Source organism: Chelonia mydas, chromosome 11, assembly GCF_015237465.2.
Source record: "Chelonia mydas isolate rCheMyd1 chromosome 11, rCheMyd1.pri.v2, whole genome shotgun sequence".
Lineage (NCBI taxonomy): Eukaryota > Metazoa > Chordata > Testudines > Cheloniidae > Chelonia > Chelonia mydas.
This window is the reverse complement of record NC_051251.2, coordinates 75793113-75808881: the sequence shown is the minus strand read 5'-3', so window position 1 is coordinate 75808881 and position 15769 is coordinate 75793113. Positions and strand designations below refer to the sequence as shown.

The window sequence follows — 15769 nt, the reverse complement described above, 5'->3', positions numbered from 1 at the left end:
ATCCTTTCCACTATCCTCAAACCTATGAGTAATAAGGGAAGTGGAACTTTGTTAAACTGTCAACAATATTATCAATATTTTTGAAATATAAAACCAATAAAGTGGTTTTTCTTCTTGCCTTGATGTTATTTTTGATAAGAGTCCCCAGCGCCAAATATCTGTTCTCCCAAAGCCTTAGTGGTGGCAGAAATATTAACCTTAAAGGGAAAATCTTTTACCCATTTTGGATCCACAATCACTTAACTTATGTTTAAGAGATAGTGGTCCTATAAAATCAGTTTGGAGGGTATAATTGTTTTTCAGAGGGAACATCCTCTACTGAACGTTTTAACTGCCAAATTGTTTTACAAACATTTTAGTTTCCTTTATAGGGCCTTTTACATCAAAGGCTGAGATGGTTTTTACTTCCCTTAATTGAAGACAATGGATGGGGGTACAGGGTAACTCATAAATGTGTGATAGCCTGTTTACATCATGCCTCTTCGTGCTCCTCTTTTAGCTAACAAATTAGCTTTATTGTTTGGACCTACAAAGCGGCTGCTTGAAGTCAGCTTTTACCTTGAAAACATAAAGTGGTTTGCTCAGGCAAGAGGCTAAAATAATAAAACAAGTGAGTGTTTTTGCATACTCTTTGCATACTTGAGGAGTGAACCGTTTGAACAGGTGAACCCTCAAAATACCAAACCAAAATCCAAAAAGAATACAATGCAAATATTAACTGAGAATACACCAGAAAATGCCATTACACAAGCCTCTCCTGACACCCATATAAACAGAAGTTTGATCTGAGAGAAATCTCTCAAAATTAGGTTTCGGGTGTGTACCCTTTCGCCCCCTTGTTGGGAGGATAACCCTGATAACGACCTCACTACTGTGTTACTTAGCTGGAACCTGATTTTATTTGCATTAATTTGATGATGTTTAACAATTTATAAAGACAGACAACCAATCAATATAGAGTTACATTGTAAAACATTGTAGCCATAACACAGCTATTAATGCTACATAAATATTGCCATAGTTCGCCTTTAATGAACTTACACATTTTAACCTGATTGTTCCAAACAACTTGCCACATTGCTTGACAAACCCTGAATTAAGATTAACCAAAAACATTGCATCAATACATAACTTAATTATAAACAAATATACCTGTATTTATGACTAACATTTGCAAAAAAGAACTATCATTCGTGTAGTGTAACGGTACACCAATAGTGGTTATAGCCTAATTATAATATTGAAATAGTGTGGGACCACAAAAAATGTTTTATTAATTAGCTTTTTTATACCTTTGTGCAAAAAATGTTTTTGTTGCAACAACAAAAATAAAATAACCCCCGCAAATTGAAAACCCACAACAGTCACATGACCTAAAACATAACTAAGGGACAAATAAAGACAAAACAATTTCAGAATAATTGTGTTGAAACATAAAACAGAACATCAGAGAACAAAGAGTTAAATACATAAAACAGACCTCTAAACATTGCTGTTTAGGGCAGGTCCAGGAAACCTAAGGGTTAAAATTATTAATTGCTTAATACTTAGTTACCACCAAGATTGATCAATAAGGCAGACGGGCATTGGAAATTTGTTCGTTTTTAAACAGGATGATACCTAAAAACCAAATGAACAAACAAAAAACAAACCCTCTTTGAATTAACAACTGCATTTTAGTTAGAGTAACTTATTTTAACAAGCAAAATTAAGATGTAAACAGTTTAGTTGGGTGCCGAAGGTGTCTATCCTGGATATTTACATCCTAAAAAAGAAGAAAACAAAACAAATGATTAAAAAAATTAACAAATGCTTTATTTTACCGAGGGAATTACAAACACTTTATAAGGAAGACGTGTAAACACTTTTATTAAGAATTAATACTAATAACCATGATCATTATTTGTGAATAGCAGAGGCTGCTACGTTTATTTTGTTAGAGGTTTTAATACTTCCTTAGAAGAACGACTCCCATGTAAAAGAGAAAGATTGCTGATTTCCTTTACCATGCCCACGGTGGGTGTGTCCGGAACTGTAACGGACTCGACACCTTTCTTTGGGATAATAACAGGCAATGACGGATTGGTTCAATGGAAGAATACGTTCTTTTCGTTCAACAACCCAATTTTTTTTTAACAACAAAAATAATGCAAACTTGCAGCAATACAAGAACACATGTACTTAATATTTCAGTTTTACCCCAGACTTTTACCTTTGTTTTCTTCACTCTTTCCCCGCCATACTTCACAGGTTAGAGGGGTAGTGAGCCGGGTCATACAATCATAGAATATCGGGGTTGGAAGGGACCTCAGGAGCTCATCTAGTCCAACCCCCTGCTCAAAGCAGGACCAATCCCGAACTAAATCATCCCAGCCAGGGCTTTGTCAAGCCTGACCTTAAAAACCTCTCAGGAAGGCGATTCCACCACCTCCCTAGGGAACCCATTCCAGTGCTTCATCACCCCCCTAGTGAAATACTGTTTCCTAATATCCAACCTAAAGCTCCCCCACTGCAACTTGAGACCATTACTCCTTGTTCTATCATCTGGTACCACTGAGAACAGTCTAGATCAGGGGTGGGCAAACTTTTTGGCCTGAGGGCCACATCAGGGTGCAAAACTGGATGGAGGGCCAGGTAGGGAAGGCTGTGCCTCCCCAAACAGCCTGGCCCCTGCCCCCTATCCACCCCCTCCACTTCCCACCCCCTGACTGCCCCCCTCAGAACCTCCAACCCATCCAACCCCTCCTCCCACCCCCCGCTCCTTGTCCCCCTCCCACCCCTTCCCGGGACCCCCGCCCCTAACCACTCCCCGGGACTCCACCCCCTATTTAACCCCCCCCCGCTCCCCATCCCCTGACTCCCCCCCCGAAACCTCTGCCCTATCCAACCGCCCCCTGTTCCCCGTCCGCCCCCCCCCAACCTCCACCACCTCCAACCGCCCCCTGCTCCCTGTCCTCTGACTGCCCCCTGGGACCGTCTGCCCCTTATCCAACCCCTGGCCCCAGCTCCCTTATCATGCCACTCAGAGCAGCATGTCTGGCTGCCGTGCTGCCCAGCCAGAGCCAGACACGCTGCCGCACTGCCCTGCATGAGTGGGCAGCCCCGCTGCCTAGAGTGCTGCCCGCATGGCAGTGTGGCTGCGGGGGAGGGGAGACAGGAGGGGAGGGGCCAGGGGCTAGCCTCCCGGGCCAGGAGCTCAGGGGCCGGGCAGGACGGTCCCACAGGCCGGATGTGGCGCGAGGGCCGTAGTTTGCCCGCCTCTGGTCTAGATCCATCCTCTTTGGAGCCCCCTTTCAGGTAGTTGAAAGCACTTATCAAATCCCCCCTCTTTCTTCTCTTCTGCAGACTAAACAATCCCAGTTCCCTCAGCCTCTCCTCATAAATCGTGTGCTCCAGCCCCCTAATCATTTTTGTTGCTCTCCGCTGGACTCTTTCCAATTTTTCCTTCTTGTAGTGTGGGGCCCAAAACTGGACACAGTACTCCAGATGAGGCCTCACCAATGCTGAATAGAGGGGAATGATCATGTTCCTCAATCTGCTGGCAATGCCCCTACGTATACAGCCCAAAATGCTGTTAGCCTTCTTGGCAACAAGGGCACACTGCTGACTCATATCCAGCTTCTTGTCCACTGTAACCCCCGGGTCCTTTTGTGCAGAACTGCTGCCTAGCCACTTGGTCCCTAGTCTGTAGCAGTGCATGGGATTCTTCCACCCTAAGTGCAGGACTCTGCACTTGTCCTTGTTGAACCTCATCTGATTTCTTTTGGCCCAATCCTCCAATTTGTCTAGGGCCCTCTGTATCCTGTCCCTCCCCTCCAGCGTATCTTCCTCTCCTCCCAGTTTAGTGTCATCTGCAGGAGGTAGGGTCAGTTTTTCCCCACCTCTATTTACTAAGTCACCTTTTACATTTACATCAGACATAGCCTTGTTAAAAAAACCCTAAACTATCTAACTTATACTATTTTAAATGACCATATTAGATGCGCCATATGACAAAGACAATTTAAAATAACCATTTTAACATGGGTTTCTGGGACGCTAATTTTAATTTTATTCAGCCACATTTAAGTTCAACCTGTTTGCTTAGTCTGCTCTCTTCTCGCAGATAAATTTCCCCAAAGTTACTTCCCCTTCTATGTACAGCAACATATTGACTGCTGTCTGAAGAGCTTTAGTAACTTTTGCTATTCCATTAGTCCTGACCAAAAGATTACACAAAAACTACAATTTATAGGCATAGAGACAATTTATGCCTTAATATACTTGACTTTAACTTATTACCCTTCTAATTATTAAGGCAAACAGATTTTTAGTGGACTTTCTTAAAGGTCTATTTATTTCATACATACACTTTACATAAATCCTTCTACCTTTGTAACAGGTCGGTAAAATGACCCATGGCACCCGAGATGGGACCCTAATCTGTAGCCTTATTTATGGATCGGTGTATTGATCACTGATTAATCTCTTAGACAGCATTGGTTAAAGATTTGGTCTCCTGAGGGCTACAGCATTGGGAATATTATTAGTATTAAGAGACCCTAGAACACACAAGAAACAATTTTGCTTTATTAACAAATTCACTAAACAGATAAACAATCCCACACATACTCAAGAGCAGATAGAAAGATAGTGCAAAGTGTTTAGCCCTATCACCAGCCTCACTCACATCTCCCATCTCTTGCTGGGGGACCCTGAAACATCAGTCATTATTCTCCTCATCATTGCTGTCGTTACAACCCATGGTTTGACATCCTGGCATTTCCTGTGCATTTCTTCCCTCCACACACAGGCTGGCCAACACCTTTTATTCTGAGTCAAGCTTACACCCACTACGGCTCATGCATGTGCATAAGGGTTCCAACCCCTTTTTCCTTATCCATGCTTCCACACCCCAGTAATTCTGGGTGCCCCATATCTCATTGGCTATTCCCTTAGATCCCCTTCTTCTCATTATGCATCTAGGTAAACAAGTCCCCATGGTAACCTATAGTTACTGCAGAATTTTTCATGATGTTACAGTCAGGTGTCTTGCGGTTTAGATGGGTGCATTGTGGTGTATTGTCCTGAACATCACCCACTGGAACATTCTTTACAGTAATCTTGTGACTTTACTGGTACAGGATTATTTCTGGGTCGCCAACTTACATCAACCCTCCTCAGGACTAGTGTAATGAAGCTGAAATCTTACAGGCCTCAGCCTGTAGGCCCTGCTTTACAGCCTTACTTGGCTTATATACTGAATACACTCATCCCTCCTAAATGCTTATCAACCTTATACGCCTATGATCCTGTCCTACTTGAACCTATTCATCACCCCTTAGATGATTGTATATAACTACAGCCATAAGTCCTCTATTAAAATAAATATTTGGCTATAACCTCCTCTGTGGCTGGGTCCTCATCATTATTCTCCTCCTACTCTGTGGCTGAGTCCTCCTCATTATCCTCCTCTGTGGCTGGTTCCTTCTCCTCCCCAGTGGCTGGTTCCTTCTTCTCCTCCTCCTCCGTGGCTGGTTCCTTCTCCTCCTTCTTGGTTGGTTCCTTCTCCTCCTCCTCCATGGCCAGTTCGCCTCTGACAGGTCACTGAGATAGTCTGCATCGGGGAGAGAAGAGCAGAGGGTGACTCCTGCTGCTGCTATGGGGGGGAAGAGGAAGAACAGGAGCCCTGAGGGAAAATAGTGTTAATGCTTCCAACTGCCATGTAAGGGCCCAATGGCAGAGAGGGCCCCACACTGACCCCCTCAGCCCCAGGGCCTCATGGCAGAGAGAGCCCTGAACTGCCCTCTCCTCCCTTGGAGGAGCCCACCCCCAGAGCATCAGGGACCCAATTGCCAGCAGCTCCCCCCATGCCCTGTTGCAGGGGGCTGCTGTGTGACTCCTGCTGGCATCGTTTGGCTCACGAAGCTCAGGCTAAACCCCTTGGCTGGAATCCAGGAGCACTGGAACCATGTAGAACTGGAGGAGCCAGTGCCATGAGCAGTGTTCCCTCTAATTTTTCCCACCCATGTGCAGAATGAATTTTGTTATGTGCACCAATATGGAGGTGAGGTGTGACACATCACCTTCATATTGGTGCACATAACTAAATTCATGTGGTGAGGCCAAGGGGTTCGGAGTGTGGTAGGGAGCTCAGGACTGGAGCAGAGGGTTGGGGTGCAGGGGTGTGAGGGCTCCAGCTGGGGGTGTGGGCTCTGGGGTGGGGCTGGAGATGAGGGGCTCAGGGCTGGGATAGAGGGTTGGGTGCAGGGGCTGAAGGCTCCAGCTGGAGGTGTGGGCTCTGGGGTGGGGCTATGGCAGGGAGAGAGGACTTTCCCCAGCTCCCTCTCCCCGCAGCAGTACCTGGGCTGCGGGGGAGAAGCACCTCTCCCCACTGCGGCAGCTCCAGGGCTGGGGCCACAGGATAGGCATCCCCCCTCCCCTAGCATGTCCAGGCTGGGGCTGGGTTTGGGCTGGGGTAGGGGTGCCCCAGCCACGGTAGGTCCAGACGCCATGGCAGGTCCGAGCCACCCTGGCCGCGGCTGGTTTTGGGCGGGGTAGGGGCTCCCTCGCCACAGCAGATCTGGGCTGGGGCTGGTTTCGGGCCGTCCGTCCCCTGGCCACGGCAGGCTGGGAGCTGAGCTAAGTTGGGGCACCCCTCCCCCAGCTGCAGCAGGTCCCTGGGCAGGTTCCCGGAGCACCTGTATGGCACTAACAATGCAGCCCCCTACCCCCCAAACTATGCCCATGTTAAAAAATGGGCGGGCACAGGGCTCCCACTTTTAGAGTGTGGGGGCCATGCCCCCCCCAGTTCTGGTGCCCAGGCTGGGATCCCCCAATGACTGACAGAGCAACATGGCACTGGGTGTAAATGGCTCCTTACTCCTCCCCGTGCCCGGGGGGTCTCCTCACCTGCAGTGGAGGAGCACTCGGCCTCCGTGCTCCAGGGACCCCCCAGGAAACGTCTGCTCTCCCCTTGGGAGCAGGCCGAGCTGCTGGTGCTGGGGCAGGGATCCCCCATCTCCTGCCCGGGGGAGGCAGCGAGGTCGCCAGGAAGCAGGCCGGGAGATGCCTCCTGCTGGGCCACAGGGCTGGACTCCTGGGGGCTGGCCTTGCAGCAAAAGCAAACCCAGAGCTGCGTTGCCTGGCTCCTGTCGTGGGCTGGGTCCCGCCTGCCCGGACAGAACTTGGGGCACCTCCCTCTCAGGGCAGATGCAGCCTCTCCCTGCTCAGTGCCTGCTGGTCTCCTCCTGGTCAGGAAGGCCAAATGTGTCCCTGTCCTGGGCTGGCTGGTGGCTGCTTCCCTCCCGGCAGAGACTGAGGGGGCCCCTTCTGCCTGGGGCTGCTGGCAGCTGCCTCCAGTGGGCTCCGGGGCCACCTGCAGAGCCGTCCTCCTCTGCATCCTCCTTAGCACGTCCATCCTGGAACCGAGCGGGGGTAGCTGTGAGTCTGGGGCAATGGGCCCGTCTGCACCCCAGCTCGGGAGACTCCCTTTCACCCCACGCCCACCAAGGGGCCCCTGGTCTGGGCTCTGCACGCACTGGCAGGAGCTGATAGGACAGGATGCTCCCGTCCTGGCACAGGGACACCAGGGGAGTCTCACCCATTCCCAGCAGTGGGGTCAGGGATTGAGACCTGAGGTTAGTTTGGCCAAACAGCTCCCTCCTGCAGCCCCAGGCCACACTACCTCCCTGGCCTGAGAAGGAAGAGAACCCAAGAGTCTGGGCTTCCCCTGGGAAACTTCCCTGGCTCAGATTCAGAAGGTCCCAGTCGTGGGGAGTGGAGTGCCTGGGTTCCCACTGATTTCAGTGGGGGCTGTGGGTGCTCAGCACTTCCCAGGGTCTGGCCCCCCCAGAGACTTCCAGCCTGGGGAACAGTCTCCTACAAGGGAAGGGCTGGGGGCCCATTGCTGGGATGTTTCTAAACACACTGGAGCTGACTCTGGAGAACATGCAGGGAACGTGCTGCCCAGGCCCAGAGTGAGGGGCTCCAGGGGGCTCTGCTTAGAAATCAATCTCTCATTGGGGAAGATTCTCCCCCATTTCTGCCCCTGCTCGGACAGAAAGGAGAGGCTGATAAGGAAACGCTGCATGGCACTCACTTGCTGCAGCAACGGAGACAGATGGTCCAGGTCACTGCCTACCCCCTGCCTTCTCCTTGATCTCCTCGCCCAGTGCAGGCTGGAGGGGTCCTGCCCTGCGGTTTCACACTGCCCGGGCAGCAGGGTGGGTGCAGACACTGGGCAGATGACGTCTGTGAAAAGAAGAGCAGGTCCTACTGCCAAGGGATGGGAACTCTCAGGCCAGCAGCAGGGGCCAGAACACTGACCCTGTGTGTGTGTGTGGGGGGGGTGACACCTCCCGCTCATGATCCCCCAGCACTTTACACACATTCCTGAAGCCTCCCAACCCCTGAGCTGTAGGGATTGGGGACCTAGCCCCTCTGATGGGGAACGGTATCTGGGCTGGGGAAGCCACTGGCTCAGGGTCACAAGTCACTGACGGAGCCAGGGATGGAACCCAGGGGTCCTTCTTTCCAGGCCATTGCACTAACCACTACAGCACATTGCCTCCCAGAGCTGGGAATTGCAGCCTGGCTCTTGTTCTCACTGGCCCTGGCCTGGAGAGAAGTGGGATCTGCTGCAGTGACTGGAGCAAGGGAGTGGGAGTCAGGACTCCTGGGTTCTATGGCTGTGTGTTGTGGTCTTTGTGATGTTACACAAATGAAATATGACCATGTATATCATTGTTGCTACCACTGTTATATAATTGCAACAAAACTTGTAAGAAGTATGTCAACTAAGGTGTCAATGGAAGGGTTATGAGTTGCTGAATATGATTATCCTATTTGTATTCATATATCATTGTTGTATTTGAAGTTATGAATATTGACTACGTACCTGTCTTTCAAATGTGTTTGCTCCTGGGGTGACACCCACAAGATAAGGAGGACTTGTGGCATCTTAGAGACTAACAAATTTTTTTGAGCATAAGCTTTCGTGAGCTACAGCTCACTGCATCGAATGCATTCAGTGGAAAATACAGTGGGGAGATTTATTACATCCAGTCTAGCCAGCACATTGTGAATCGACTATTCAAGTTGATGGCCCGTTAACAAATACAATGGGCCATAGAAGAAGGTTGTCCCCCCACGATAGACTTTCCTGTGGACGTTTGAACCAGAACATGGGTAATGGCCCCTCCCCTGACTCATCAAAGCATTCAAGGGCATGTGATCAGTTCATGTGACATTGGACTCCATCTTGTGCCTGTACTTTTCCACAAACTGTGCTGGGGGCTTTGCTTGGGACAATGAGTTTCCCTCCACATGGGAGAAACTATAAAAAACTCTGGAAGCATCTCTGTTTTGCCTCTTTCCTGCTCTGATCTCTGGATTATGGACTTACATTAACAAGAGCATTACAACCAATGACCTTCCAATCTTTTGGATGTTACCAGAGACATTATAAGCCAGCAGTTTATTCCATCACTGATACAAACTTGATCCAAGAACTTTGCAGTGAGTGTGTGTATTTGATTCCTTTGACCATTTTAACTCTCTCCTCTTTCTTTTCTCTTATAAATAAACCTTTAGATATTAGATACTAAGGGATTGGCAACCGCATGATTCTTGGGTAATCTGTAGTTCACGAAAGCTTATGCTCAAATAAATTGGTTAGTCTCTAAGGTGCCACTAGTATTCCTTTTCTTTTTGCGAATACAGACTAACACGGCTGCTACTCTGGACAGGAACTGGCTGAGTTGGTAGGCAACTAGGAAGCTGAGAACAGAAGCGTCTGTAATGTGGACCCTGCAGTCGCTCTTTAGCCTTACGGAGGGAAAGGAGGAAATCAGGGGGAGAATAGAAGCTCGGCGGGTGCTGATCCTGAGGGAAGGGTTTACACAGACGAGAGTGGAGAAAGAGCCTGGTGGAAGTGAAGTAGGAGCAACCCAGGGAACTAGTACAAAGTTTGGTACAGTATAAACAGTAGCTGTTGGTTGTAGGGTCCCTGGGCTGGAACCTGGAGAGGTGGGCAGGCTTCAGTTCCCCTACAAGCCGCTGGGCAAGTGGCACGGAGCCGGCAGTGGAGGTGAAGGCTGCTCTTGCTACCCCAGAAGGGGAGGCCCATAGTGGCCTGGCTGGAGGGCCAACCCACGAAGACAGAGCATGCTGAGTCACAGAGAGAGGGGATGGCAGGGCATGTGAACAAGCAGCAGAAGGGGGTGTCAGACATGGAAAGAGCCAATCCCCAGAGAGGCCAGGAGGAGGTGCTCTAGGTGGTGAGTGGAGGCTGTGACTGGCTGGTTTCATGAGTGACATGTGGAACCTTGGGCAAGTTTCTCCCTTCTCTGAGCCCATCTGCACTATGGGGATTGCTCTTGTAAAGAGCTGTGAGATTTATCCAGGGAAAGCTGCTCTTCAGACATCCCCAAAGACGTGTTGTTATTGGCCTTGGATGGTGCCCAGCAGATCAGCAAGGATTTCTGCCCAAACAACCCTCCCGCTGCCTTGTTAGCTCACAGGATTCAACACTCATGATCTGATCAGAACTCACTACTTCCAGGAGTTTGAGATGTGTCTACACCATCACTGGACAGATGGGGAAACTGAGGTACAGAGACGAGAAGTGACCTGCCCAGGGTCCCACAGCAGGGCAGTAGGAGAGCCAAAGAGAAGACAAAGCCCTGCAACCCCTGCCCTGGGGCCTGGATCAAGCCTTCTCCTGGCTGCTCAGTGGAGCTTCTTCCCTCAGGGGGATGGAACCTGGGTCCTTCTCTTGGCACCTGCTGACTCCACCCCAGGGGGCCCCTCCTAGCGGCTGGGTCACAAAGGCTGCTGTGCCCCGGGGAAGTGTTTGGTACCATATAATACACTAGGGGTGTAGTCCAGTGCACAAGGGAGAAAATAACTATCCCAACGTCCCAGTAACAATACCAGAGGGGGAGCTTTACTGGGTAGAGGGACGAAAGGCCTGGGGCTAAGGAAAGAACAGGAGTAACCCGAATATTAAACCATCAACAATACCTTAAACCCTCCACCCCCAACATTCACAACGGGCCCAACCCCCCGCGCCCCCGGCTCCCTCCCAGCCCCAGCCCAGGGAGAATGGGGGTTGGGAACCTGCTCTGGGAAGAGCGATGTACTCATCAGCCAGCCTAAAACTCACAAGTAAACGTGAGGTTTCTTACAAGGGCTCCCCCCTGAGCAGGCAGCGTGGTGCTAAGGCTCCCTGCTCTGGAGTCCAAAGGACAGTTCGGCTGGCTCTTGGTAGCATGACCTGGGATCGTCCTCAGCCTCCAGGTCGATGGTCTCGGCTGGGCTGAGGCCCTTCAGCACCCGGAAGCACCCACAGCTTCCAAGCTTCCCTTTGCATGGCAATGGGACATTGGATGGGGAGCACCCAGGCTGTGACACATCTCGCCCTGCACCACTCCACCAACAGCCGACCACCGAGTGTAAACCAACCCCGGTTTCTGATTGGCTGTGGAGGTAGCTCCCCGCGTGTTCCCGGAGCCGGGCGGGGCTGGGACTGGCCGCCGTCCCCTCCAGGCTCCGAGCAAGACGTCAGGGGCCACCAGCTCCCGAGGGCATTACAGTCCAGACTCCTGCTCTGGCCATAGGCGACAGATACCCGCCCCCGAGACGGGGATAGAACCCAGGTGTCCTGACTCCCCACACCCGCCCTAGTCACTGCACTTCCCCCTTCACAGGCTCTGAAAAATCCTGTGTCTTTTTTCTGACCTTTTGCTTGGTCTTACCAGAGGATAACAAGAGGGCTGAACTCTGCTGCGAACGGAGGCCGAGCTGGCAGGGCGTGGGAGGGGCAGGAACGCAGCCCGTGTCTGAGTGGAGTGAGGCCTGTCCCTCCTCTCACTGCCTGTGGCAGATGGCAATTTCCTGCAAGGTCCTGATGTGATGGCCTTCACTCGTGGGGAGCGTTGCCTAGTGGCCGGGGGGGTTGTCCCTTGTAAGTGCGGAGGGGGGGTTTGGTAAGGGAGCCAGGGCCCTCCCACTCCAGCAGGCTCCAGCCCAGGGCCCTGTGAGGGCTATCAAAGGTCTGACACCCAGGAGCCCCTTGAGGCTGCCCTCGCTGGGCCACTTCCCACCCCGCTGTTGCTGACGGTCTGTAGCAAGGTGGCGTGAAGGGGGTCAGCTCACCACTGGGCGCCTCCTCATGGCCAGGTGTGGCCGTTCTCTCTCTCAGGGCGGCAGCTGCCTGCTCCCGGGCCTTGGCCCTGCGGCCAGGTCAGGGCCGCCAAGTCTCTCCCCTGCTGGGGCAGTCCCTAAACCAAACCAGGGAATTAACACAAACAGACTGAGTTCGTTGAGAGGGAGGGGAATACACCCTGCCAGGGAGGCATCCGAAGCAGGCCCTCCCTTCCCTCGGGAAGGGACCTGTGGGCAGGTGCTGTAGGGAGAGTGCCTACCTGCTCTCAGCCCATTCCTCAGGAGCTGCGAGTTGTGGGTCGGCTCTCAGCCCTGGCCTGCCCCCCAGTGAGCGGGTCTGCTCCCTTTTAGCTCCTCCTCCAGTCTGTGCATCTCTCGCAGGTGTGGCAGGGCTGGCTGGCTGGCCCAGAGCAGCTCCTTCACCCCTGGGTGCCCAGTGTGGGCTTTGTAGACCCCAGCACATCTCACCAAACCTTAGTAAATAAAGTTATACGATATTGAACTAAGGTGCAGTGTTTTAGGAGATCCTTGTATTAAAAATGCAAATGTTTCTGTTTTATTGTGGGACTGTATGGAAGTTCTGTAAAGAGGAGATGCGGCTAATGTAAACCTTGGGAAGCGTTGTGGGCTTGAAAGGGCTGTTTGAAACCATGTGTTGGACAAACAATGTTTGGCCACCCCTGGTCTATACCTCATTGTCATTACAGATGAGGATTGTGAACCAGCAAGCTTTGCTGTCCAAATATGATTTTCTCAATTGGTTTGCTATGTCCAAGTTTGTGGATCACTTGCCCAAGCCCTCCTGTGAGGAGTTCCAGGGTTGCTGTGCTGGGTTCCCCAAGGTACATTCTGGAACTGGGTTACTGCTGAGCCCCCCGTCCCACCAATCTGGGCTCCCTGTCACACTGTGCTGCTGTGTCAAGCTGCAAACCTCTGGCAAGTACTGTACTTACACAGACATCCACAGCCAGGGACACACCCAGCTGAGTTACATGAATGCTCTCCCAGCCACTCATGAACCAACAATAGAGAGACACCAGCCAGTTCCCCCCAGCTCCCCAGGCTAAGACCTGGGAGCTGTACTGCCTTGTCCTGGTCAGAAGCCTGACCAGTGTAAGTTTATTACCCAGTCCGCTCCTCTCTCAGTGTGGAGGGGACATACACAAGCCTTTGTAAATGAGTTGAGATTTCCCCAGCACTTCAAACAAAATACACTGCTTTAGGTAAAATATAAAACAGGGTTATTAACTACAGAAATATAGATTTTAAGTGATTATAAGTGGTAGGCATAAAAGATCAGCTATAGTTACCAAAGAAAATAAAAGATAAACACACAATCTAAATTTTAAACCTTATAACACTAGGCAGTGTTTCGATCAAGCAGTTTTCTCACCCCACTGGAGGTTACAGTTCTTAATACACAGGCTTCACCTGGGACCAATCTCCTTCAGTTCAAGTTTCTGTCTCGTTGCTTCCAGCGTGGTTGGGGGAGGAGAAAGGCCAAAACATGGGGCCACTGTCCCCTATTTTATATCTTTAGTCCATATGCCTAGAAGCACTTGCCCAGACATGTCCTTGTAGGCTTTGCTGAATCACAGTGATCGAGTCAACCCCCATGATGTGGACTTGCGCAACTGAGTCATAGAGTTGATTAGTGGTCAGTTAACACCCACCCGGCAGTACTGAGTCTCAAACTTACAACATGTTTCAGTATCAGCCATACAGCAGAATCTCATAACTTCACACACACACCAATGATATACATATTTGGACAGAACAATGGGTTTCAGCAGATCATGACCTTTTATATGACATCTTACACGGCATGCTTTGTGTGACCTGGGGTAGCCCTCACTGGAAATGCTAAGGTCAGGGCAGGCTGCAAAAAGGAGAGAGGATACTCCCAAGACTGGTGCATAACGCTGAAGTTAAACTTCCCAAGCACTCACAAACTGTGCTTCTGATCTCCACACTGGTTATCAGGAAGCCAAAAAAAAAAAAAAAAGAAGAAGAAAAAAGAAAAAGAAACCACACAGCCCCTTTTATTGCATTCCAGTTCTCTAGCTCCTAATCAGCCCCTAGGTCCAGTACAGTGAGGAGTTATTTAAAAATTCTGCTCGCTATACCAAATGTTCTCCTGAACCCCAAAAGGCCAGCCACATTGCCAGGTCAATAACAGGTTGGATCTTACTCAAAATACCACGCTGCCAGACAGTCCTTTAGTGTCTAAAACTAAAGGTTTATTAGAAAGACAAAAGCAAGAACAAGAAGAGAGTTGTTAAATGGTAAAGCAGTCACATACATACAAGACTTCAAACTCCATGTATCAGGTTCCTAGCAGTGTTGGTGAGTTTGCTAGCTTGAAAGTCCCTCTAGAACACATCCACAGCTTGGATGGGTCATTCAATCCTTTGTTTAGAACTTCAGTTTGTAGAAGAGTTACTCCAGAGCTAAGAAGCAGGACTGAAGACAAAACAAGAAGATGCAGCTGCCTTTTTATATCCTTTGCCGTGTGGCTTCTACTTCCTTTGTCCCAAACACAAGCTGCCCAGCACATGGCATGGAAAACCCTTAGAGTTCTCTATTCACAGGCATACCACATGTCTTGCTGACTCATAAGGTGTATCCCCTAATTCCTTTCAATTGATTCATCGTACAGCTGATGACCCCTGATGGGCCATCCAACAGGCTAGGCAGTGCTGATGCCAATCTGTCTAGGGTTGTCACCCAGAAACAGAGCACACATTTGGAATTACAGATATACCCCACGTATCTATAACTCATAATACAAAGGTGATACAAACATATAAACAAGACTATCATACTGGGCAAATTATAACATTTCTGCAGATACCTCACCTGGCATATCTGGTCAGACTTGTTGCAGTTTTATAACATTGGTATCAAAAATATTATAAATGTTCTCCCATATTCCATACAGCGTCACACTTTGTATGAAATATACCATATGCCAGGGTGGATATGGGGGTTCCAGGGTGCTGCTTTGAGGCACAGAGTGCCACAGTCGCCAAGGGCTGCTTTGTGGCCAAGACGTCACTGTAGTCTGCCCTGGACATTACGGACACTTTGGCCAGGATGATGGCCTCTGCAATTACTATGAGGAAGGCTTTCTGGCTGCAAAACTTGGGGATCACTTTGGATGTCCTTGCTAACCAGCCCTTGTTTTTAAATAAGATGGATGACACCCTGCATTCCTTTAAGGAATACTTTAAGGATTTCTGGGTTACCTTAAGATCCTTCTGGGTGTACACGCTGCCAAGGCAGAGATGCCACTATGGAGCACAGCAACAACAGCAGAATAGGCCACAGCATCCCTTCGTGCAGCCCTTTCCCCCGAGACTATCCCAGGAAAAGGAAACACTCAAGTTCGGGACTTGGCTGATCCTCTTACCCTCTTCTGGTGCCTGCTAAGGTCCGATTTTGACATCTTGGTCCAGAGCGCCATTCCAGTTGTACCTTCATTCCTTTGGGGACAGGCAGATCCATTTTTACAATGCCTGGGTCTTGAACATCTGCAACAGCTGGGTCCTAGACACTCTCAGATCAGGATACTCCATCCAGTTTCTCTCCACGCCTCCTCTGCATCCTCTCTCCCCGTCCC

At 50.0% G+C, this 15769-nt stretch overlaps 2 long non-coding RNA genes across 2 annotated transcripts in view; both read right to left on the bottom strand.

Moving 5' to 3' along the window:
- Window positions 1-12614, bottom strand: part of LOC122462495 — a 28990-nt gene extending 16376 nt beyond the window's left edge. The window contains exons 1-2 of the long non-coding RNA XR_006285055.1: window positions 12408-12614; window positions 12139-12263 (exon numbers count right to left, since the gene is read on the bottom strand). This is a non-coding gene — a long non-coding RNA (uncharacterized LOC122462495). The remainder of the gene's footprint in view (window positions 1-12138; window positions 12264-12407) is intronic.
- LOC122462501 lies at window positions 1023-8214 on the bottom strand. The gene is made up of 3 exons (XR_006285063.1): window positions 8081-8214; window positions 5383-5596; window positions 1023-1765 (listed from the first exon to the last, which is right to left on the bottom strand). It is a non-coding gene; the product is annotated as an uncharacterized LOC122462501 (long non-coding RNA).
- Window positions 12615-15769: the final 3155 nt, after the last annotated feature.